Source organism: Ischnura elegans, chromosome X, assembly GCF_921293095.1.
Source record: "Ischnura elegans chromosome X, ioIscEleg1.1, whole genome shotgun sequence".
In the NCBI taxonomy this organism is placed as follows: Eukaryota; Metazoa; Arthropoda; class Insecta; order Odonata; family Coenagrionidae; genus Ischnura; species Ischnura elegans.
In genome coordinates, this window is record NC_060259.1 from 114,084,099 (window position 1) to 114,111,330 (window position 27,232).

Sequence of the window (27,232 nt, forward strand, 5' to 3'; positions counted from 1 at the left end):
GCATTATCAACAGACATTGACAATAAGGGTAACCAGTTAACAGCAAAGAAATAGTCGTTGAGTAGAGCATAGTTGGCCTTCCTAAAGTTAAAAAATGAAATATCACAAGAATCAGGCACAACATTAGAATCAACATTAAAAGCACATTGAAGTGGTGGATGGTGAACATCAGCAGTTACAAGTGGATCATCACAATCAATAGAAATATCATTAATGTTTGAGAGACAAAGATCCAAAATGCGTCCATTTACATTAATCACCGAGTTATGCTGAGACAAACCCAGAAACTGAAGCGATTCGTACGCGAGTTTCCCAGTGGACGAATACCAGTCTGGGAAAATACCTAAATTACTTGAAGGTAAGATATTGTCCGGGAGGTTGTAATCACCAAATATTAATACAAAGGAATCCGGATATTTCTGCAAGTACCTGTCAATCTGCTCAAAATGCTCCTCGTAGTGTGCTAAAGGCGATGCCGGTGGGAAGTAAACACATCCAAGAATCAGTTTTCTATGCAGTAAAGGTAACATCACAAAAATATGTTCAATGTTGTCACTATCAGACGGCAGCGTATAAGCAGGCAATCCAAGTTTCACTGCTATCATAACACCACCCCCGCGAGTTTTTTCACCATTAACAAGGGGTCTATCTTTCCTAAATATATCGTAATCAGCAAATCCAAGCTCAGAGTCGTGGATATGAGGAACAAGCCAAGTTTCTGTTAAAAAAAACCAAGTCGGAATTCAAGAGAGGAACATTCAGTCTTAATTCATCAAGTTTGGTCCGGAGACCTCGCACATTTTGGTAAAAGGCGAGGAAAGATCTTGTCGACCTTACTACTTTGTCATAATGTGAACAATACACCCCAGCCCTCAATGTAGGTAATTTTGACCTTAACCCTCGAACATTCTGGTGATAACAGTTAAGAACTGAGGTGTTTATACGTTTTTTGTGGATTTGTTTACAATTTTTGGGACACCATTCACATACTTAATCGTGATGACAGACTCACCAGAAGAAAGACGAGTACTCAGTTCTTCACGCACTTTGTTTATGTATTGCCTTTCCGAGATGGTCTTATCTCGCGAAATAGCAATATTTTTCAGTGGCCCCTCAGGGTTGCTTGATTTTAACGTGTTGAAAGCCTTAAATAGATCTGTTGGTTTGAGACCCTCATTTAATCGTAACTTCACCGGACGGTTTTTCCCGTTGACGACCTTACCTAATCTATGCATAACGACGTTTCCATTTGCGATTCTAGGGTCAATCGCAGAGATAACGGACAATATCTCCCGTTTGTCCTCCTTTTCATTAGCACCATTGTCCTTAATGCCGAAAAGAATTATATTCCTGCTACGATATTCCCTATCCCTAACCTCATTGATCACGGTTTCCATAAAATCAGATGCGTCCGTAGTGGGATTTGCGGGAACAGGATTAATCAGTCGTTCATTTTTCAATTGGGCCAACTCTGTTTTCAGTTCCATCACCAAGGCTTCCAGTTTGATGATAAAAGTGGCACAACCACAGTTCACTCCACTATCTGCCATCTTACTGCTATTAGGTGCCTTAGATCCTGGCGTGGTTGGAGCAGTTTTGGGGTTGCACCCAGAACAAAACCAATCGAGTTCAGGCTGACTCAAATATATCTTAAAGATGTTGTCTTTGATTTTAGAGCACCTTTTGTGTACATGAACGTCACACTTGCTGCATACAATATGTGCATTATTTGTATCAACGTTTTTGAGACACACCGGGCACTTATTAGCATCCGCCATCTTGACGACGTTAATGCAAAATGCGAAAAGTACCGTCTCAAATACCTCAAATACTTTGAATTTCGCATCGTACACTGTCGCACGCACGTCGTTGGTAGTTGACTCGGAAAAATGTAGAGAACTCTAGTCTTTTAGTGCATGCAGCGCCGTTTTAGGCAAGTTGACGAACTACATCAAAATTGCGGGTTAGAGCGGTGAAAAGAGTTCGACGTGGGGAACCTAAATTGATCCGGGTGAAAAAATCCGAAAGTCCCCGGTTTCCCCCACCAGGAAAACCTCAGTGCCGTGGGATGGTAACTACGTAGCACAATTCCCAAAATCCGCTTCCCCCTCCATCCATCAGCCCTCGGCCCCTCCTCCGACGCTTTCCTCCTCTTCGAAATCAAACAAAAAGCCCCAGCTCGAGCAGGTTTCCTATAAATGAGACGAAGTGTTTACCATGTGTCATTTATGGCTAATAAGGACAGACACTCTTGAATCTTTGAATCTTTTCCAGGAGATGAAACTACCATAGGGAGAAACTCAGTGCCGTGGGATAGTAACATTGGCGCATTTCCCACGATCTGCTATTCCCCTCCATTCAGCACTCGCCTCACACACTCTGACGCTTTCCTCTTCTCCGAAATGAAATAAAAGGTCCTCTCTTGCGCTGTGATCATATTACGAAGACCTTAGCTTTGACAAAAATATCAAGCTACACGAGAACAATAAAGACGTGTCTCACGCCCCCCTTTTCTAACCCACTGACCTTTTTCTGCCTACCTGCTTCGAAGTTCCCCATTTCTGGAGGTCAACTGCTGCATGGGTACCGTGGGATAGTTACATTAGCGCATTTCCCATGGTCCACTATCCCCCTCCATTCAGCACTAGCCCCCCTCTGAGACTTTCCTCTTATCCGAAATTAAAAAAAAGTCCCAGCTCGCGCAGGGTTCATAGTACGAAGACCTTAGCTTCGAAAAATATATCAAGTTTACACGAGAACAAAAGAAATGTGTTTCGCGCCCCACCCCCCCTTCTCTCACCCACTGACCTTTTTCAGCCTACGTCAGCCTACGTGCTTCTAAGTTTCCAGTTTCTGGAGGTCAACTGCTGCATGAATCACCTATTAGCCCAAAAAATGTCTAACAATGACTTTCGGCAATTGATATAACACCTTTGTTGGGCTGAAACATTAGTAATATGCGCATAATTTAAAAAAGAACAAGACCAAACGTGATGCATTTCTGACTTTATCTAAACATTTTACGCGAGGAAATAAATGTCAAAATAGGACGGAGACTTGGCATTCTGGCGAGACTCGATATGAGCAGCAGAGCTTCTGGGAAGTTGATACGGTATTTTTATCCGAAAACATATACATATCAAGTTACAATTTATGAGTGGTGCTATAAATCTTTATTGTTACAGTCACAGATGAAGGGATATTTTCTCCGGATATTTGGTTTCTCCCTGAAAGCAATTCCAATTCATCTTCTTATCTCGTGAGAACTCCCAAAGATGGACTGAAAATAATTGAAGAAAATCCGGTGGAGAAGAGCTTGTATTTTACAAAATGCCTCAGATTGTCAGCTAGCACTTGGCAGCAGGAGTGGGGGGAAAACCAAATGTTAGTTGAATTAATTATATGCCCAATTGTTTCCATAAAATTAAAATATTCCATTAATCAGCTAAATTCCTGTTCGAATCCTTTAAAGGAAATCAAAATTACTCCCCAAAATCTTGTGTTGCCTGCTGCATAGGCAACCGAGTCAAACATTCCAGCATTCATGGTTTAGTATTTGAAATTCGAGGTATTCGAATAATCGAGCAATGATTTAATATTCGAATTCGATATTCGAGTTCGAGAAATCTGCTATTCGACCCATCTCTACAAATAATCAATGTCGGAAGAAGAAAACTTGACTTGAGCACCTTAAGGTTTAAATCTTCACGGCAGAGGTGTGGGGAAGTATTTCTCTGACAGGCTTCCACATCATTGCTCTTTTAAACAAGAATAGGTGATGATGACTGATAACAGGGTAGTTTCCTTCATCAAAGAAAACGAAAGGCATTGATTGCGATTCGTTACCCACCATTAGTTAACTCATAATATACTAACTATTTGGTTTTAGAAATCCCAGTTTAGACAAATGTTAATGGTCAATTTTAACCTCATTTGAAAAAGGCCAGATTGGCGCCCATGCGATGCCACTCCACGTTACGTCACAGGGACCTAGTTTCTATACGAGTAGATAGGAGTTTTACCTCGTCTGAGATTACCAATGCATGCATGAGGCTCAGAGCTCAGGGAAACATGCCTTAATAATCACCTATTAAAACTGGCTAAGGTTAGAAAGTTTTCTTCGTTGGATAAGGTATTAATAATCCTTATTTAAGCCAAGCGCTATCAGCTAGCATGGTACTCTGCTACCTGCTAGCATCCTGCGTCGTATCAGCGCTCAGAGCCTCGCCCCAAGGTCACCTCAGTTGCGGCAGTGGGAATCAGAACAACGTCACATGGAGTTTTCCCGGCATTCATACTTACCCGTCGCATTTTCGCGCGCTTGAAATTTTTCACTTTTCATTTAATCGCGAAAAATAGATACCGTCATTTAAAAATCTAAAAGCGTGAAATATGTACTCCAGGAGTAATAATTTTTCGATTTAGGCAATAAAAAAAAAATAGGAAACCTCCCTATTGAGCTTCAAACATTTAGAAGTGGAAGACAATTAGGATATACAGTGGAACTTGGTTAGTACGTTCCTCCTTAGTACGTTTTCCTCTTTAGTAGGGCGATTTCCCTCGGTCCCGGTACCATCCGAACAAAATACAGGTAAAAGAATTTGGTTAGTACGTTTGAAAAAATTGCGCTTTCCTGGTTAGTACGCTCAATTGCTTGCCGTGACGCAACCCGCAATTCGTTCTCTAGTGTCTTCTTAAGGGTCGCAAGCGTCTGAATTCATGATTTAATTTATTATTATTAGCCATTAACATTCTTCCATTCATTCCACATCTCTTTCTTCTACCGTAATTTATCCAAATGCATTTCTGAATTCTTGTGACGTGCTGAATAATAAAATGCGGCCATTTTTCGGGAATGTCTGACTATGAAAAACTACAGCCAATAAGAAGCCCCAATTTTCCCCACCCCGAGCTCCTCACCTTCTGTTGCCATGGGAGTGCCCACTGCTGCGCACCAAGTTCGTGAGTGGGCAATTGTTGCTATTGCACGAGTTATCATGATGATGAAATGAGTCTTAACGGTATTAGACAATTCCCACATTATCTTAAGCAGTGCTGCTCCATAAACTCGACATCGTGCGTATTTACTTGACTACTGTTGCGGGAGCAGACGATCCTCTGGATCTCCACGCGAAGCTTAGCTTAAAAATACTTGATCTCGGAACGAAAGCAGACGACATTAGACAAATTTTGAAAGTAAATTTCAACTGTTTAATATAAAATTTTCTTGTAATTACGTCGTAATCTAATAATCTTGCGTGTCATCAGTCGATATATCGATCGATTTTACAATCGAAATGGTATAATTCCAGAAGCGAATGTCTACGGCTGTTGCCGTAATTTGAAAGTCAATATAATTTTGCCCAATTTTTATGATGTTTAAAAAACCAGTTGACTTACTCCGGGTTGTTGTTATATTCTCCGAGTACGCTGTGAGAAAGAAAAATGACTTGTCTTCGCTTGTCTGAGCCTCACTCGTCCTCGTTCTGTAAATATATATAGGATAAATCACGGGAGATAGACGCCGTAATCATGGAATCTCCGGGATGTCCATGAAAAATTGCGATTTTTATTCACATGGTATTGTTTTTCATGGTAGCGCTCATTTTCTTGATTTTAAATGTGAAAAGAGTTCAGGAAGGCGATCCTATGAGAACTACCGATAGTAATTGTAATTATGACGACTTTTTCACTGATTGCAATAACCCCGACTGCTATTATTTACTTTCCTCGTTAGTACGTTTTCCTGGTTAGTACGTTCATTTTTCGTGGTCCCTTCAGAAACGTACTAACCAAGTTCCACTGTATTGAGTAATAATCCTGGCACTTGGTAAATTTTTAGCCAATGGCAATCTCATTTTGAGCTTACTGAATGGCTGTTGTCTGTATTGGTAATACATGGGTCCTAATGAAATTCTTGGAAATGACCTGACTTACCGTATAAGCGTGTTTAAGAGGCGCACCCCTATTTTGAGGATCGAAGCTGTAATGAAAAAAATGTTGCTGCATTTTTTTTTATCCTATCGTGCGGTGTTGCAGATGTATGCCTGGAATTTCGACAGTTATCGAAATTTCCTCTTTCAGTACTATTTGAAAGAGGAAATTTTGATAACTGCGGCGGTAATAGCGGCATAAGAGGGAGTAGAAAGAGTTCCGATCCTCTCTTCGCATACGTCATTGCTCTACGTTGCTTGTCCTACTCACGAACAATTTTTTTTAAAAGCTCTCGCAGAAGTATTGCAATAGAATTGAAGCCGTGGAAAATTTTAAGGCAAAACACGACAGGCACATAGCATGAACCTTCCCAAGTGATTGGACAACAATCGGGACTATCTCAGCGCCGTAGGATAATAACCACGTCGTAGATTTAAGGTCCCTTACACACACACCGATTTTGGACGGCGGGTAAAATATCGGCCGTCCACATTCCAATAGTGAACAATGGGAGATCATTGGAGCTTGCACACGCACCGGCACCGGCAAAATGCCGGTTAGCTGCCGGCCATTGTCACTGTGGATCTCCGGCGCCGGCTCAAAAACATAGCAACTTATCGTTTGACCGGTAAAAATCCGGCATGTGTGCAAGCATCGCTTCCCTGGTAAAATATCGGCCGATATTTTACCGACCGTCCAAAATCGGTGTGTGTGTTTAAGGGGCCTAACGGAACTACACTCGGCCCTCCATCAGCCAATGCCTCTGCCATTTTGTTCCTTTCCAAGACTCCACAGGAAAATAGGAAAATATCAAGTTACTGGGAAACAATGGAAACGCGTTTCATCCCTACCCCATCTCACCAACTGACCTTTTTCGGTCTATCAGGTTCAATTTTCCGAGTTTCTGGAGGTCAAATGCTAGGTGAGTCACCTTCTGAGATATCTCGATTTCTTTCAGCAATTGTAAGACACGCACGAGGTTCTAAAAAGAATTAGACCAAATGCGATGTATATCTGACAGCATTTAAGTTTTTTGAGCTCTAATTGATTGACACAAAGATTTATACCTAAAACAAGGCTACTAATATTCAACATAGTCCAAACAGCACAATTTCGGAAGAAACAAGCGTAGCATAAGCGCATTCAAACAAGACGAGACGGACTGGAAACTTCAGTCAACGCAAACTGCGTATATCACATTGCTGCGCCTTCGCCCCTTTGCATTAAAGGCAACGACGTCACATTAGGCATGGGCAAAAAATACCGGTATTCGGTAGTACCGAGTACTATTTTTTTTCTACTTCGGTAGTACTGGCCAGTATTTTTTTAGCGGTACTACCGGAGTATCGGTACTAGAAATACCGGTACTTCGAGGGCGCTGCCATCTTATGTGTTATCAATGAACTACCTACCCAGCTACTTAAATAATTGAGTGTTGATAATATATCAAGCGAAGAAGGCCATTTCCAAGAAATAAACACCAATTCACAATGACTTTGAGCAAGAAGTGTTTATTTAATTAATGTCAAGGATATTTCTCAAGAAATCATAACAAGGGACAAGAAAATGTAGATGCAGACTTATGCAATAAGTGCACAACTTGTATTTAAGCTCACTAAAAAAAATACCATCTGCAGTGGCGCCGACTCCATGGGGCCTGAGGGGGCCCAAGCCCCCTCAAAGATTCGTTTGGGGGGGGCGGAGCCCCCTCAATAATTCAAGAAAATAATTAAGTTATATTATGCTTTGTGAAATCACATAAATATATTTGTTATTTTTATTTCTCATGTTTGACGATAGTACCTTTTATAGTATATTACCTTTTAAAATAAATTCAACAATGTGTGTTGAAACAAATAATTATAAGGTAAGGAGGTTAAGCAGGTTAACTGAATCAAGTGGTGTGAATCATGGTAGTGTTTCGGTACTGTGACACACTTTGAATTTAACCTCTTCCCGGGGCAAGACCTCCGATATGGGCCCCCCCAATATTTTTTATGAGTCGGCGCCCCTGACCATCTGTATATTTTAATTTAAACTGATGGTATAAGCGCCGATACAGTTAATCGACGTAGGAAGAGACTGAAAAATAGTGATACTATCATGATATAGGCTAAGCTTGTTTACAATAGTCATCAACTTTTTTAATGTATGAAAAATGTACATCCGTTTCTCGTTTTTTTTACATACAACCAATCAAGTGCACCACCAAAAGAATACCAAATTAATTTTGCTCCTTAATTATTAAGATGTGTCCTCCTTCCTTAGCTTATTTCTTGTTTTATCGTTGTTTAACGGTACTTTTAGAAAACTGTGAGTTCGAGACAAGTGTTATCATTATTGATGTAGTAGATATTTATTTACTCAAATAAGGCAAGAAAAGTCAAAGTTATATCGAACTCCACATATGTATTTCTTTAACTGAAATAAATGGAACAGCGACCTACACGTCAAATTTTATTCGATCGCAGTATTTTAGCCATAACTAACACCAATTCTTGTTGTGTAAAATCATAAAATTAAATGTCTTAACATTAGAGGGGCCTTTTCTAGGTAATCTCAGACTGAAACGTAAGCTCTGTGAATAAGAAGACTTTTCATTATAAGTTCTCGGCAGAAGACGTTCTTATGTTGGTCTCGAGTCAGAAAAAAACCGTTGGCTTTAGGAAAACAAGTCATCTGATAGAGTTCCCGAGAGAACTTTACACTTCAAATACGCCAGGAAAACGCCAAAATTTTATGGTATTCACCAAAATCATTGCCTTTAAAAACTTCATCGCTATCACCCTTCTCACTATTGGAGAATCTATCCTCCATGTATTTTTCCGATAAATTTTCGTAAAAAAATCCAGTTAATGATTTTTTTAAGGGTATTCTTGCTGTATGTTACGCTAATTTGCCGAAATACCGGATAATTAGGGCAATACAAGCGTTAAATCTTGACTTATTAACATATTTTATCAATTATGAAAGTACCGGTATACCGGTATTTTTTCGCCGGTACTACCGGAAGAGTACTATTATTGCTTTTTAATACTCATCACAAAAATACCGGTACTTTTTCAAGTACCGCCCATGCCTACGTCACATGCAAGATCGGGCGTGTTCTTCCCTTGCTCCTTCGCTCATAGCCTCGTAGCTTGAAATACGGAGGGGAGGGAGCGCGCTCCTTCCCCTCGACCTCTCCTTCAGCGCTCTTCCCTTATAAGCATTTCCGATTTCTTCTATCCACCATTTAGTCCAACAATGAACACACTCGTTCGAATTTTTTAAACCGCAGGTTTTGACACCATTATAATTTTCAGTTGCAAAAATCCTCATATTAGCGTCTGAAGATGATTTTTGAAAAATCAGGTGCTCAGCGTAATGGAAATTGCTCGACAAGACAGATGTTGACTGTTAACAAGGTATGTCCTTCAAAACGACGCGTTTCTATACGTTTGATAAGCGATTACACTATGCAGTATAAATGCCGCGGGATGCCCACTCGTGGCAGTAAATTTAGCGCGCGCTCCGGAGTGAATCACCGCGCACGATCTTTTCAATGTTCACCTCTGGGCTACCGACGTGACGGCGCGATGCTTGCAAGAAATTCTAACAGGAGCATTTTAAAAATATATCACTAAGGGATAAACTCCCCTGCCTGCCGTTTGATTTTGACCCAGGATTTCAGATGACTGACTCACGTTGAAAACCAAGGCCACTCAGTTCCCCTTGGACTTGCGACCGGTGAAGGGGAGGGGGGGAGATAAGAAGTTTATGTAAGAGGCGCACCCCCATTTTCGGCTGCAATGTCTGGGAAAAATGGTGCGCCTCTTACACGCGCTTATACGGTATTTTTAATTTAGAGAAGTACCCATAATCATACATGATAGCATAAAATTTTTGGAAGTGATCTTTAGCCATGATGTGATGATCCTCCTGTCAATTGTTTTGAACTTCCAAAACTTGTGGATGTTTTATCAACATCATCTTCTGTGATGAAAGTCTGTTGTGTTAGTTTACTGTCTACTAAATTTTTCAACCATCTAATCACATATGTACATAATTTTCTCCCATAGTTTACATTTTAATATTTTTTTGTGATTGGTGTGACAAATTTTCTTGGGTGAACAATCCAAATACAGTGGAAGCCCGGTTTTGCCAGTACGGCATTTTACGAGAATCGCATTTTTGCGAGTGATGGTCTTTGCACCGCCAAATGGCCTATGTTTAACATGTAAAATAAATCGGATTTAGCGAGGTCAAAAAGTTCCATCCACTGTGTACGCTTGGTTTTATGACAGATATTTCTCGAGGGCAATGCATCGCTGAGCAAGCATTGACTATTATGTTTTGTATTTTCTGTTTATTAAACTAAAAATACAAGATGTGTGTCAGATCTACAACACCTAAAGCCAGTTACGTCCAAGCATTTATGTGATTTACGGCCTGGAGTACCCTCTGCGTGCTCCTAATTTGCATTCTTCTTTTGTCAGGCACCGTGGACAGTGGGAGGGGAATGGGAGGAAGGTGACAGTGGGAGAGGGAGATGTGTTAATGTTTGAATATATTTGCCATTGTATAAAATGAAACAAAGCCTTATGCTGTTCCAATAATTAAAATTCATCTCTTTCACCATGTTTTTGTTTTCTTTGGTGATTCCTAATTTCACTGGTAATTATCGCTATTCATATTGCGTGGTCCCTGGAGATGGCAGTACTTTAGCATAGCATGAGAAATGTCATGGGGCCCAGAGTGCCTTCACAGTTGGGCACTGCGTTGATGCCATGGCTAGTGAGCCAATCAGAGCCCGCCTTTGACATTTGATATTGTCATGTCGCCAGCTCGCTGCTTGGTTGCAGAAAATCTGGCCGTGTGTCTGAGTGAAGGTGGCAGGTGATTTCGAATTGGTGTTTTTTTTTAGGGGAAACTTCGGTGTAAAAATATGCTGGAGTGGCTCTAACGGGAGTGACGAATGCTATTAATTTCCATTATTCACTATTATTTTGAAGTTTTAAGCATAGATATTTTGTATCTTTCCTAAACATAAGACAAATGTTAACCCTAGATTAGGTTACAATAACTAAGATGCATAGATTAGCATAACACATACCCGTCAATGGTATCACAAGCTAAATACAACATGACAGCTCCTTGCTGGTTACTACGGTCATTTAAATTCCAATTTATATTTTATAATTTTGCCCTCATGATGTGCTCAGCTGAAGCTATTTAGATAGCATGGCTGGGACAATCTGTTTGAACAACAGTTAAGATGCATAAATGTTTCTGATAACTTTCACATAACTTATGTTCACTGAGCGTATTTCATTTGATATTTTTCATATATTTCGAGAAAGGAAATAAAATCTAGAGGTCATAATAATGCATAGGCACGGGCCATCACTGCATACATGATTAGCGACTTTATGGTTGCCATGTTAACTTCCAAAGCTATTAATAGTAATGAAGAATATTTTAAGAAATGAAATTGGATGAAAATGCACAAAAAAACATATGTATTGTGCGTTTGGCTCAAAATCATAAGATGATATGCTCCCAGGCTGATTTTTAGGAGCAGACGCTTTTCAACCTTCATTTGTTCTCGCAACACAGAGCTGTGAAGGCACCCCCAATCGACTGAGGTATTTACTAGTGTAAATAAATACTCAACGGCACTACTTTGTGGAAGGTTATTGAATTTGAGTAATAGAACCTGCTAGGAATAGGTGTCTTTGCAGGAAATATCTTCGACCACCGCATAATGCCGTATTTCAGTGAACGTTTTGGCCAATTTTCCCAACTGATGGATTTCCTGGTTAACATTCAAAAACTGGACCAAACTGATATTATCATCTTAAAATATTCCAAAAATTATCCTAAAACTTCCAAAGCATACCAAATATATTGATTCCTACTAGTTGCACTGTTTTTAAAGATTTATTCGGCCATCAAAAACTATAAGAACGGGAATAAAATCTCCAAAACTGGAGGAATTAATATTTTATATGATTGAAAATCCCCCGTTTCTTTCTTCATATATGTTGATACTCAACCAGAATGTGCCTGATAATGACTCTTTACCTGTTAAACTTCTTTAAATATCACGGAAACAAAAGAAAAACTGTAAATACGAACGATTATAGGACTTTAGTGGGTTAATTCAACACCTTTGGAGGCAACGAGCACTCGTTTTTATGAGTGATATCCGAGGGATTATGAGCACTCGTAAAACCGAGCTTCTACTACTCTATTGCTAGGGGTGTCCTGTGCTTTCCTTATGGACAGCCATTTTGGCACCCGGCATTGGAGGGAATTCTTCTTTAGCTCTTTTAAATTATTCTCACGTTCAGATATGTGCTCGTAGTTTTCACAGTTAGATGGATAAATTATAGAAGTTTCCTATTCTAGTTATCTATGTTGACTATTGATGTATATCCCATCAATTAATGCAGTTGTAGTGACTACTGATTTTCTTGTAACATCAACAATTCATAAAAACAATGGAAATGGGTTTCATCCCTACACCATCTCAACCAATGCCCCCATTCATCCTACCTGCTTCAATTCTCCATTTCTGAAGAACAAATGCTAGGTGAGTGACTTACTGGATGCGAAGATGTCTCGATAGCTTTTGGCAATTGGATGACATGCATGAGATTCAAAAAAGAATGAGACCAAACACATTTCTAACATTATTTAGGTTTTTTCAACATTAATTGATTGAAACTAAGTTTTTAGTTACAACAAGACTATACCAATATTTAACATTGTCCAAACAGCACAATTTTCAAAGAAACAAGCCTTGCATCAACTTTGTCAAACAAGAGGATACGGCCTGGAAACGCAAACTGCATATATCACATAGTTCGCCTGGCATGATGCATTTACTTGGTAATCACGGTTTCATGGGTAGGGCATTCAGCCATCAATATAGCTGCAAATTCTGTGATTAGCTTGAATTTTAGTAGTACCACAGTCAGCAGTTTTCATTATTGTGGCTTCTAAATACTTGTTTTTTAATTAACTCAGCAAGCAAAAACTCTACGAGCAGCTTCATAGACAACATTTTTTTGAGTTCTCACTTTATTTAGTATCTCAGCAGGACTCAGGGCACCATATAAATTACATTTCAAGTGAAGAATTAATAATTATGAATCTTAAGCCCGTATGACACTTGCCAATTTATTGGCCAATCCATTGGATATTGGATTGTGTACCCACTGACACACGCCAATTTCTAGCCCAATCTCAGTTTCACAATATTGGGCACAATTTCTTGGCCAATCTACAATTTAGAACAGGTTCTATTTTCTCGAGGCCAATCTCCAATCAGAACTCAGTCTTGTCGACTCCTAGTGGCCAAAACTAGAAGCTCTTTGCAAAACATTTCACCTCGGAATTTTAATATCATATATAAATACTTTACAAGCATAGCAACCCATGAAATAGCTCAAATAATTAATGTGTACTTTGAGAGAATATAAATTCACAAACATCAACTGTCTAAAGTGGGTAATTCGGAAATAACATTTCGGATATATAATGAATAAAAACGTCGTGTTTCTCCTCGATAGCGTCTATATTTTGTTTATTTTACAATTATTAAACTATTTTTCATGATTTGAGCGCTAAAGTTTCGGGTGAAAGTCCCAATTGATGACACAATCTCTGTTTATTCGATGAACATATTCCAGCCAAAACGAGCCGCTACGTTATCTTGGCTCACCTATGAGATCACCATATTGCCTATCTCTCATCATTCAAGGAACTCACCCGAATGAAATTTCGAGCAATTCGAGAATATCTTTGTAGCCCCTCGAAATAGTTATTAAATTTACAATTATTATGCCACCTCCCATTCTGTAGCTCATTGGCAATTAACCTGCGTCTTGAGATGCTCTTTTGTCATTTTGTGTTATGTGGCGTTCTCTAGTGGGGTATTAGAACACTATAACGGCCAATATTGGTGTAAATATTGGTACGTGTCATACGATGCCTAAAGCCCAATATTTTAACCAATATTGCGCGCCGATATATTGGCCAATAAATTGGCAAGTGTCATACGGGCTTAAGGGCCGATTTCACCAACGCCGATCAACGCTTGATCTTGGATCAACTGTACAAATAATCTCAAATCACACTGATCGAGTTTCACCAACGACAATCAGCGCTAATCGGGGATCAAAATCCTTGATCAAGTTGATCATGGATTTTCTTTGATCAAGCCATGATCAACCAAGATGGCCGACGCACTGTCATCATCTGACGAGGAGTTGGATATAATTATAGATTTTTTCAACTTACGTGCACACCACAGGTCCTTGAAAGTAAATGCGTATGATCTATACGAAGAATGAGGGGTTTAAAAATGAAATTTAGATTATCCAAACCTGGCGTTGATTTCGTCTTAGGGCGTATTTGTAACAGGACAAAGGAAACAGAAGGAATCATCCATATCACCCGTGGAACAGCTTTTAATAGCTCCGAGATTCTACGTAACGGAAAGCTTTCAGTTAAATTGAGTGGCTTGAACACATGGTATTTAAATTTAGCGGGTTTTCAACATGAGAGTAACGAATATCGAAACGCTGTGATTGACGTTGCTTATGAAGACACCGGTATGTTGTTGGAAGATATTCCAACTGTTGTTCTTGTTTCGTTGATGATTTTGTATTTACATCATGCGTTTTATTATAACTGCTATGTGTGCGGTAATAGTATGTAATATAAAGTATACTTGCATGGAATCAAATGGTTGTTCAATCGGTCAGTAGTTGCGAAGGTTTGTAACGTTAAATTTCAAGTTGTTTGTTTGAAGAATATTATCTTGAGGAAAGAAATTTACTATATTAGCTAGTATTAATATCAGTGCTGCTGTAAGAGTAAATAGCATGTAGAATTATATTGTGTGTATGATAATAGTCGCGTCAAGTTTCCATGTAAGTACATAAGTTAACCTCGATTTCAAGATAAGCATTTTGGTACCTCAGCTTACATAAGGAGTTCACTTTTACATTTTAGTTTCATGTATGTAAATCAAGTGTAATGGCCATACAAGTCAAAACCATTGTAAAAGTAATTTCAAAATTATGTGTCCCTTAACCTTCGCTTGATCGATGTTGGCCTTTCGGTGATGTTGGAGATGACACATGTTAATTAGAAATTTAATTAGTGAACTTAATATAACCTTTACTGATTATTTTAACAGTGGCAAATATGAAATTAGTTCATGATTTTTAAAGGTAACCGAAGATAATGGTATTGCGGTATATTTATACTATATTGTGGTACTACAAATTCTGGGTAGATTCTATTAATTAATGGTCAAGAGATAAGAAGTAATGAACGATGTAGTCTTATTCATTATACACGCTCAGGTGTTAGTCATATTCATCGAGGTGATGTACTTAGATAACACTGCTGCACAGGATTTGGAGCAAACTGGTAATAGTGTTTTTTTAGTTGTATCCTAAAGATGATTAATAGTGAAGTAGTGCACTTTAAAATATATCTTACTTCATGAAGGTGATGTAGGTGAAGGGATCAAATAACCCACTATGTTTTGTAAAAGTTAGATAAATGGCTAATCATAAACCAGTGAAAGAATCCTATTAATTTTCTTAACTACCTATTGAATACTCAGCATAGTAATAAATACATTAAGGTGTAAAATCATGGCATCGACAATTTAATTGCATACATTACATTTACAGCTGTGGTATTAATAAGATATTGGAATGCAAATTAGAGATTTTTAACCATAATCTTCAATGAAGTATATTATGTATCAACGACATTAAAATGTTTTTGAGTAATGTCTACTGCTGTTGGATGTATATCACAATTTATTTTACATGAGTTCTTGGGCATGATGAGTTTGTCGCTCCTAATATAAGGAACTGATAAATAGATGTCAGTATGTGATGTGAGGTAAGATCGTGGGTGCAAATTCATGAATTGTGTTAATATAAAACTGTTGTTTAACTGTAGCATGTGTTGGTTCACAACAATTTAGATATGGGAAGTATAAATTTTAACACGCTGCATTGTTCACACATCAATTATAGCTTGATATATACTGCAGCTTTGTTAGTATGATAAAATATACTTGAGTAGTTTATTTTGTTGTGTCATTATTGTTATCATTCTATCATAACCATCCTCTGTATACATGTTCGGAAATTAAGTTAAGGATTATCTTTTAAAGTTAAAGCATGAAAATGGAGCAATCTCTTTCTTCATTTGGTCTATAATCCTCACATGTTATCATTATAAAATACAAGTGAATAAAATAAAAAGAAAAAATTTCTGTTGGAATTTTTTGATGCTAGGACCTTTGTAATGCTAGTATGAGTTGATTAGAGTTAGGCCTGGAAATAATTATGTACACCTAAAAGTGTAGCTCATCACATAGCTAGTAGCTAGACTGTTATTAAAATGAATAATACAGATTACAGGCGGTCCTTGACTTTCATACACTCGACTTTCTTACAATTCGCACTTTCGTACATTCAAAATTGACACCTTTTACTTGACTTTCGTACGCTAAATTCGGACTTTCGGACGTTGGTCTGTAATTTTTTTAAATTCCCGCGATGATTATTGCGTATCCCAACATTCAATTGCTTCAAATGGCAGTATATGCAAACAATACGAACGTATATAATGAAGGGAATTGTTGGTATAGAGCGTTCCACATTTAGTTGACAGTACGGGCCTTATGGATAACAGTGTTGCCAAGCTTCCGCTCCACCGGCAGGCATCCTAACAGCGTATGCAACCACACATAATAAGGCGCCAAAACGGTTTAGTTCAAAAAGGAGTTAGGGATCGCGCGAAAAACGGCGTAAATTAAGGATTTTTTTAGCGTTAATTACAATACCTTTGCTGCAATATAAAAGGAAAAGTCTTTTGTTATTATATATATGTACTTATTCAATGCACGAGCTGAATAATGTATAATCTGTAATGTAAAAAATAACAATAAATTGAAGGATAACAAAAATTGTCGCAACTCCTGAATGAGACAAAATTTCTATTCCTTCCTTAATATGCAATATTTTTTGACTCTGGCTAGTATTACATGAAAGGCGATGTTGTATAAGACATCAATCTTTAATTTTTCAAAAATTTCCCGTACTTGGTTTATTGTAAAGTAAAGATCTCTTTTCAAGCTGACATCTTCGAAGCTAATCTCCTTAATATTCTTTTTCCTCCACCTTCTAGTAGGCAAGGATACCAATTTCCTTGAGTAATAACAGGCATTATCTGTCACTATAATTGATCCTTCGGGTAAGTTTGCAAGAAGTGAGTGCTCAAACCATCTCTCGTAACACTCGCCACCCACTTTTTCATGCTCATCCATTGAGTTCTTCTGGTACAGAAACACATGCAATGCTCCTTTTATGAACCCATTTTCCGTCCATGCATGCATAATTGCAATTCGTCCCTCCTCGGGAAGTGGGGGCCAAGCCCAGTATTTAGTTCTGCAAGGAAAGCTTGACGCGGATTTTGTAATTGTTTGTTTGGCAAACTAATGTTCACTATTTGTTCAACATTGATCCAACTTTCGCCTGTGAATACACTCGTCCTGTGTTCGCGACATTTTTTAGCTGCCTTAAATAATTAATGTGCCACCAACGAATAATATCATCCCTTTCGATAAGGATGATTCTTTTCCCCCTGCGTTCGTACACGAAGCCTATGTCCAAAAGAAGACGATATAGTGTTGTCCTTTTGTAATCTGGGAGAATACTATCCATATTTACCAAGTTTAAGATTGATTTTAAAGTCGGAGGGATATTTTTCACGAAGGATTCATGTACCTTCCTTCTAATTCCCGATCTCACAAAATCGTCGAAAATCACTGCTCTCGAATTTTTGTAAGGCTGTCTTATTTCTTTAGTTTTTGAAGGAGTTATCAATTGACCACGGGAGCTTTCCTTTCTCACTCTGTAAATAGTGGACTCTTAGCACCCAGTAGCCTTCGAAGCTTCTCGGCAGGCCTCACTACTGCTGAAAGATTTCCTTAAGTACGAGAAGACTGAGCACCAACTGTCTTTCGTGGCTTATGAGCTTCTCACCTTTTCTCCTCTTCTTTGCATCGGACATATTGATTGGGCGTGTTACAGCAGAGATAAGTGTAAAACACAATTCACAATTTTCAGATTCAGCAGACTACTCAACACTTGTTCACTCCAAAAAAATGCAATGACAAAATGAACGCCTTGGTAAATTCTTCCCACGGCCCCTTCGGCTAGGGTCCATTCTGGTGCAGGTTTTATGGTACCCTATGAAAGGAACTCAGAGAAAAAACCCAAGCCCCCTTTTGTAAAAGGCGTGTACTGGATGGGGTAGTGTTTCGCACAGATTATGAGATATTCTCTTTCTTGGTCTCCGCGATGGGACCGAAACACCCAAGGCGAAAGCGTCTTATTTCCAAGCCGCTTGCTTACTTTCGTGTATCAATGTATTCAGATAAAAACACTGCTGTTACGACGTATGAGTAATCTATGTTTAGGATATCATACGAATAGATAAATACATTTCATAGAATGCATTGACAAAAAAACTCCTTTTCCGCCCGAGAATTTTCCCTCTGCGCGCAAGAAAAAGCAATAAGCCCGGCCCAGCGGCGCCGCAATATTTTTTCTTAAGATCAAAACATTGTAACTCGCTTCAGAATTGATGTAAGTTAATTAGATTTTCACCAAAAATAACTTTGTAGTTTTCTTCTTAACTTAAAGGGTGTTACGTCGGCATAACAACATTTTAACTCAATATTTGTAGAATTGGTGAAAACCTTCAAAGAGAAAACAGTGTGAAGAATTTTGTGCAGAAGATTTAATTCAATACAGGCGACGGTTAGGCAGAAACTGCGAGAAGAAGATAAAGTAAAAAAATACACGTTTCTGACGGAAATTTAAGGAAATGTTTTTTATAGCTTTTGTTATAATTTTTATCGAAAAACTATTGGCACAAATGAATGCAGCATCTATTTCTACATTCAAATGCAATTTTTAATCAGTGAATACAGCAACATTAATTTTCGTGCTGTTATTGACAACACCGCGCTCCTGGCCTTATGGAGATTAACATGGGAAACGATTCTCCATAAGACCCCATACTGTCAACTAAATGTGGAACGCTCTATAGTTGACTCTAATATAGGTGATTTATTTGGGAGAGAGACTGCCTGCTATAGGCTCCTTTATCAAGAGAAGAAGAAAGCCTTCATTGAAGATATTTTTCAAAAGAAGTTGACTAGACATCATCAAATAGCTTTCAATAAAGCTAGTAAGATCTTCTTTCTAATTGTGTTTTTTCGTTTGAGTGCTGTTTAATTCATGTACACCTTCAGCAACGATATTGCACGAAATATCACACGAATTCCGTTTGTCTTTTTTTAATAACATGCGAAGTATACGCGATCACGAATGTCACCTGCCAAATGTCGAATTTTGGTGTAAAAATTAAAAGGTATCCAGAGTGCGGGTTCAACAACTACATTTTGTTATGCTTCTTGATGTGTCTTTTTATTTATAGTGGACGTAATAAGTGGAATGTCAACTTAAACGCCAAGAGGGAGTTTCACTCGATAGCCAACGGAGTTCTTGTTTTTTAAACTTTTATTTGCATTTTCTGCGTATTTTCGAAAGAAATTAGATGATTTGAGGAGTTTTATTAATATATTATTAAAATCAAGTCAATTGAAATGAATTCCGTGTAAAAAAAGGTTTTAGTACGTATATTCCGCTCTTTTGGAACGTAACCCCTAATTAGTATGGAAGTCAATGGTTCGACTTTCGTACAAGTTATCGGGAACGCATTGTGTACGAAAGTCGGGGACCGCCTGTATTGCAATTATGTATTGCGATAGGCTTCTCACTAAACAATAATAAGATACCAAATGTAACTGGTAGGTCAGTTGCTAGTTCCATAGGGAGCAATCGACCTGATTTAGGCGATTGAAATTCTTACCAACCTTTTATATACATATTTATAAATTTTTCATGGCAATATAATATCCTTCAGATCTATTTTTCATCATAATTCAATGATAGCAGTGGTTACCAATTGACTCTTGATATTTATGTTGAAAATAAATTTTGAAATTTCTAAATGCATTGCTCCAGTATATCTTAACCCTTTCACTGCGGTGGACGTACTTTTTCTTCCTCCCTGCCATGCGGTCAGCACTATTGCCGAAGCATTTCGAAGGGTCGCTAATCCGCGACCCAATCCTCGACCAGCTCACCCACGGAGGACCGTCTCCTCGACCCTACGAGCAGGCAGCCTACCTCCCGAAAAGTGACCTCTCCGACTGCAAGTTGAAAATCAATCACTCAATCCGATCATCAAATAATTATTGTTTTCATCACACTCCCGCCAATCATGCAATCAAGTACGTCTTTGAACCGTGTTTCTGCGATGAAAAATAACGATTTTGTTAACTTTGCTAAAATGGCCATTTTTTCGGTTGTCCGCAGCCATGTTTCTAGAAAAGTTAACAAAATCGTTATTTTTCATCGTAGAAACACGGTTCAAAGACGTGCTTGAATGCTTGATTGGCAGGAGTGCGATGAAAACAATTGTTTTTTGATGATCAGATTGATTGATTGAATTTGAAATCGCAGTCAGAGTGGTCACTTTTCGGGAGGTAGGCCCCCGCTGGTAGGGTCGAAGAGACGGTCCTGCGTGGATGAGCTCGTCGAGGATAGGGCCGCGGATTAGCAACCCTTCGGAGCGTGTACCACACCTATCCTGGAAGTACCTGCTCCATGGGCCCACAAAACGCATTTTAACATTTTCGCCGCATGTGAGGAGAAGATTTTCAGAGATTGAACAGCAGCTAAAGGGTTAAAATGCAGTCTTGATTGTGTCTCATTAAAATATTTTACAGGGCATTGTAAATAAACTAACAAACTATGGTCTGAATGAGATTAATTGACTTTTTATTTTCACATTGAGGTTTATTTTATGTAGCTGACAGTCATTTAACCTACCTCAAGTTGCAATATACATTTATGTAATTAGGTAAGAGGAAGCTGTGAAGCTCCTGAGATTTAAAAGTTTTTGCAGATACATAGTAATTGGTGAACTACTTAGAGTGAGTAAATCAAGCAGTCTAATTTAAAGATCCCATTTTGTAAAGCAATGCTGTACCAAGAATTCATACAATTTCCTAGTGGAAGAGAGGAATTTGTGAGAATGGAAGAATTTTTTGGGATTGCTGGATTCCCAGGCATCATTGGGGCAATAGACTGCATGCATATCCCAACAACTTCATCTGGATGAAAAAATGTGGAATTATTTGGAAATAAGAAGTCCTCATTTTCTGTCAATGCCCAGGCAGTTTGCTCCCCTACACTATAATTGACTAATTCGGTGGCTTGGGTCTGTTCACGATAGCACAATTTTCAAAATTTTTCATTTGAGGGCTAAAGTTTAAAGTGCAGAGATACCAGATGATTATTTATAAGGTGATGGCGGTTATCCCTTCAGGCCATACCTCCTTACACCCTGTAAACAGAGGAGAGAGGAAGTACAACCTTGCTCATGAGCAAAGCCTAAACCCATTTGAACGTTGTTTTGGGCAAGGACGTACCCAGTATCAAAACTATGGGGGGGGGCGGCAAGCCATGGTTGTACAAGTTGTAGGTAAGATTTAAGCATGGAAAAGGTGAATGAAATTAACATTTTAAGGAAACTAGTAACAACTCTATTATTTTTTTAAATTACTAGCTTGAAAAAATATTTTTTCCAAAAAGACATTTTTGATTTTTGCTTCTAAGGGGGGGCAGCTGCCCCCTCGCTGGGTATGACCATAGTTTTGATGTATTGAAACAGGTTTCCTTCCCTCTCCATTGGACTAAGAATTAAAAAAATACATATTTCCTTATCATTGTGACTACTGGGGTGTTGCACAAAATTTCAATTATATTCAAAGAGAAGGTACTCATTCAAGGTTCTCATTCGAGATGCCAATGTGAATCTTCATCAACCAATGGGAGAGGGATCCACAGGAGCAGCTGTTTGACTAGCCTTAATTAATGGCATATTTTTATGAGTTTTCTTAAAAATAAAGTCTTCTTTTATGATAACCGTAGCATGGTTCCTCATGGTAAATGGTTTTCTCTCATTTTTACATTTTACCTGAGCATAAAAAATTAAATGTTAAATGTCATCTATTTTAAACAGTCAATAGCATTTTAAACCTGCAGATAAATTACAGAAATAATTTTTTACCTCAATTCACGGATAGTAAAACTTGGAATTTATATTTGTTGACATTATTTAGGATAAAAACCTAGGATTTGAGAAATATTATTTATTTATTTTCCATCACTTTGGCTAGGGTAGCCTATTTTATCTCAATTTATAGTTTTCTATTTTCCAAAGCTAGTACACTATTTTTCAGTTCATTATATTACGCTTATGCTTTCCATGCTTTCTTCTTCTCATTGCATGTATTAGCATCTGTTCTTTTGTTTCATATAATATTTGAATGAGTTTCTACAAGATGAGATTCCTCCAACTCAGAGAAATTATTCGCTTTCCCTGTTTTTAAACTCGAAAGTCGCGGTTTTCACGTAGGTAATAACAAATGCCGTTGTAATGCGCTGTAGACAGCCAATAGGAAAGCTACTTACAAATCTATGAGAATAATAATGCTACGCGATTGCCGGTCTAGTGATTTTGATTGTTGATCAAGGATCAGATGTTGGTGAAACGGATGCGAGATTTGATCTCGGATCAGGGAATTGATGCCGATCAACTGATCGCCGATCAAAGAGAGGTTGGTGAAATCGGCCCTTAATCAGTTACAATAATCACCTAAGGTGCTGTAAAGGCATTAAATCAATGATAATGACAGAGTTTGCTCTGAGAAAAAGACAAATATGGGAAGGCATCTGTGTGAATGGGAGCTTTATGTATAGTATAATTAATATACCTTTTTTTGAAATTCTGATTGATTTTGTTAGTTTGAGTAGGGATGGACGGATGCAGGATTTTTTTCGGACCCTGATCTCGATCAGATACAGTGAGTCCTCGTTTAACGTAACTTACCGTTCCTGAAAAATGTGACGATAAACGAAATGACGTTAATTGAAACATTATATCCCATAAGAAACAATGTAAAAAGTGAATATCGGCTCCTAAACCTCACAATTCTTACTCAAAAAGATTTTAGCGTATCCTAACTGGGGCATTTTTTCTCGCGTGAAATTTAAAAGACTTGACGTTATTGTGAAGCGAAGGTGGGATAAACGAATGACGATCTCAAAATTTTCGTGACGTTATCGCGAAATGACGTTAAACGGGGTGACGTAGAACGAGGACTCACTGTACTTGATTTCTGGTGTTTTCTTAGAATATTTTCGGAACCAAATGCAGTATCAATTGCATGCTATACAACAAAGTAATTATTCAAGTTTCCTCTGAGTACATACAATCAAAGGAATGCTATTTAGATTTTTATGCACATTTTAATATTTTTTACTGATTAAAAATCATTTTTATAAGCTTTCAAGTTATTTTATAATCTCTTTACTAATATCTTTACACACTCAGGATCCAAACTGTTGAGCTTGCATTGGGAAATAAAAATAGGTTTCAATCTTGGGATAAACCATTGACTGAATTTTAATTTTCATCACACATGTTTCTCCCGAATTTTGTCAATTTCTCATTGCATACTTCACTTTTTCACTCTCAGATGCTTCAGTGGTGGCAAGGTGGATTTTTCTCTTCCTTGCGATAGTTTTATGCCACAGTGCGTGCTCATGGTTCTCTCTATGTCAATAAAAATGTTTCTACGCAATGAAAGACATTTTTGTCAGTACATATATCATTAAATGAAATTGCAATCTGCAACACAAATAACAATGTTTAGGACAGCATTAACATCACATGCGACTTGCGGGAACAGAACGAGGTGAACAAACAGTGAGAGGAGGGGGTGGGCAGCAGAAGCGTGTAAAGGATAGGTGAAGGGGAAGGTGTGCGCTCCCTCTGTCTTTCAAGCAATGATGCTACAAATGAGGGAGTCAAGGATGAACATGTCAGATCTTGCTATTTTGTGATGTAGTTGCCTCCAAAGTGAACCCAGGCAAGCTCTGTGGTGTATGCAGTTTTCCAGGCTGTATCTTCTTGTTTGAAGAAGTTGATGCAAGGCTTTTTTCTTTGAAAATTGTGCGGTTTGGACATTGATAAATACAGGGTGGGGCAGTACAACTTCCTCTTTTGTAATGCGCGGCATTCAGTCGGTTGGTGTCGTAGCAGAGCGCTTGTGGTCTTGTTCGACAGGCAGTGCTATAAAGTTTTATCGAGGCGCAGTTCAGTCGCCATCATGCGTTGGAGTAGTGAGTGGAAGCGTGCGTTTGCCGTTGAGGCCTACTTTTCGAGCGGATGTTCTGTGATCGCAACCCAGCTGGGTTGTTACAGGAATTCTTTTCCCCACGGCTAAATGGGTTGGACTTGGGGGACATTGGATTCCAACAAGAGGGTGCAACAGCGCACACTGCAAGAGCATCGATGGCTGTTTTGAGGGAACAGTTCTGAGAACACCTTATCTCAATCAGGGTTGATTTCCAGTGCCAGCCTGATCTCCCAATTTGTCACCTTGTGATTTTTTTCCATGGGGTTTCCTGAAATCCCATGTTTATGTGATCCATCCAAGGACCCTACAAGATTTAAAGAGCAACACCCAGGATGAAATTGCCAACATAATGCCTGCTATGCTTGAAAAGGCCATAACAAACACAAGAATTTGGTGTACTCAATGTATCAAGAATGGAGGACGTCATCTACATGATTTGATCTTCAAGACTATTTAACCATTAACCGTTGACGTGCGGTCTGAGAGACCGCTGCGTTTCTAAAAATATGAATATTTTCAAAATTACTACTTCAAAATATACATAATTCTCGTTAGCTTCATATTTTTGCATAACAAGGACATCCCACTCTTAAAATTTAACGTTCCTTTCATTAATTTCTGTAAATTTGCAATTGAATTTTAGTAGCGGTCTGAGAGACGGAGAAAAATCAATAAAAGTAATGCTAGTGGAAATGATTCAAAAAGTTGTTAAAAACAATTCGTAGTGATTTATTAAGCATACGAATAATTAATATTTTGTTAGGAAGAATCTCTAGTTGTACAAAGTGTACAAAGATAATTAAGATCTTAATTTTTCTAAAATGCATTGCGTTAGAATGAATGACCATTCAATTTAGTTTCTGAAGTCGAACGCAAAACAGATGAAATCCAGTTTTTATTGGAAATATCACCAATTTTGTTCTTTAAATGCTAACAAGGAGAAGTCGCCAAAGTGATGTTCAGGATCTGGATGCGGATGTTATTTTCTAAAACTATATAGGTAAGGTAGAAAAAGTATCACGGCTTTCTTCCACATAGGACCGGGTTCGAGAGATAATCGCATGTAAAGATTTCGCGCAGCATGAGGTCCCTTGAGTAAGCGCTCCCCCTCCACTACGGCCGTGGCGGTGCGGTTTAGGGCATTAGTCCTGTAAGCTGTATTTGGTGTCCCTGGTTCGAGACCCAGCGTCGGCAATATTTTTTCTCTCTTCCAGTTTTTGAAATCACTATTACATTTTACCCCAATTCGTTTTAATAAGTTACTTCGCGATTTTTTAAATTTAATATCAATTTATGGATTTTTAACGAAACTCCGAATTGTGCCTTACCACGCGAATTAGAGGACGTATATAAATACTTACGCGTGAATTTCCGTGTAATGTGCTCATCACGTGCACCGATGCACACCTCTGCCTCGCATCAATTAACCGATTGTACATCCATTCGTGAATCGTACCCCGGTTTTTGACGCGTGTGCCTCCACTTTCAATGCCTTTTTTACGTTCCTGAAGCACCAGTATTTTCCAGCTTAAACGTTTTTTATTCAAAATTTCATTTCCACCAGGCATTCCCTCCATTAGATTTCTAACCGCCCACGCACTGTCTTTCCAACGAATCTCGATGTTAACAACAAAATGTCCTTCCACTCACCATACGTCCCTTATGACCTGCCTTCTAGCGTCCTTCAAAGACTTCCGTCCCAACAACCCTGCGTCCACAACTGACCCTCGATAACCCCTGAATGAGGCGCCGAGGCCCAATTGTGTGAAAGCGGGTGCGAAAGGTAAACAAAGAAGGCCTCGAAAACGGCTTGGGTAGGCTGCTGGAAAGAAGGATCATTGTGCTGGATGGATGGAAGAGAAAACTAGCTAGGGTCAGTAACTGAATGTGAGGATAGGCAATGGTGTTTATTTGTTGATAAGAAAGACTTGAGATTACGAATATACGAAGAGGCTGTGGGAGCAATGGCTAGGGCGAGGATGATTAAATTCCCCGGAAATTTGCGTGTAAGTAATCATATACGTCCTATAATTCGCGTGGTAAGGCACAATTCGGAGTTTCGTTTAAAATCCATAAATTGATATTAAATTTTAAAAAAATCGCGAAGTAACTAATTAAAACGAATTGGGGTAAAATGTAACTGATTTCAAAAATTGGAAGAGAGGAAAAATATTGCCGGCGCTGGGTCTCGAACCCGGGACACCAACTACAGCTTACAGGATTAGGACGCCCTTGACCGCACCGCCACGGCCATAGTTGCGAGAGAGCTCTTACTCAAGGGACCTGATGCTGCGCGAAATCTTTACATGCGAATATCTCTCGAACCCGGGCCTATGTGGAAGAAAGCCGTGACACTTTTTCTACCTTACCTATATAGTTTTAGAAAATAACATCCGCATCCAGATCCTGAACATCACTTTGGCGACTTCTCCTTGTAAGATTTTTATAGATTTAATCAATAATTAGAATAATCAGTAGTAAATTTCTCGTACTTCTAGCATGCAGTACACATACACTGTATTTTTGGCCCCCTTTTTTTTCAAGAAATCATAAAACCCTCGAGTGCGTAGTTTCTGAAGTAGAGCGAAAATCTGTCGACAAATGCCGAAAAATACAATTGATAGTGAAGGAGAGAGCACAGATGATGGCAGAAGTGATGTAGCAAAGGATCTCCCCTGGCAAGAACAATTTTTTACAGGAGAAATAACTATAAGTGGTCATCAAATGAGCCAAAGTGGAAAATTCGTGTACCCTTCCATAGCATTGTTACTCAGAAACTTGGTTTGAAGAATGACATTGCGTCACAAGGACATCATTGCATTGGTAGGGAGGGATATTGAACCTCTTGATTATTAGTCTCAGATTTTTGATGATAGAATTTTGCAATTGAATACGATCAAAAAAATAAAAGAACCTAATGATTTTGCGTCA

General features: G+C 38.6%; 1 protein-coding gene across 1 annotated transcript in view; it reads left to right on the plus strand.

Annotated features, from left to right (window-relative positions):
• Positions 1-27,232, plus strand: part of LOC124171643 (CCR4-NOT transcription complex subunit 6) — a 328,368-nt gene that overhangs the window by 253,122 nt on the left and 48,014 nt on the right. The gene's annotated exons all lie outside the window — the stretch shown is intronic.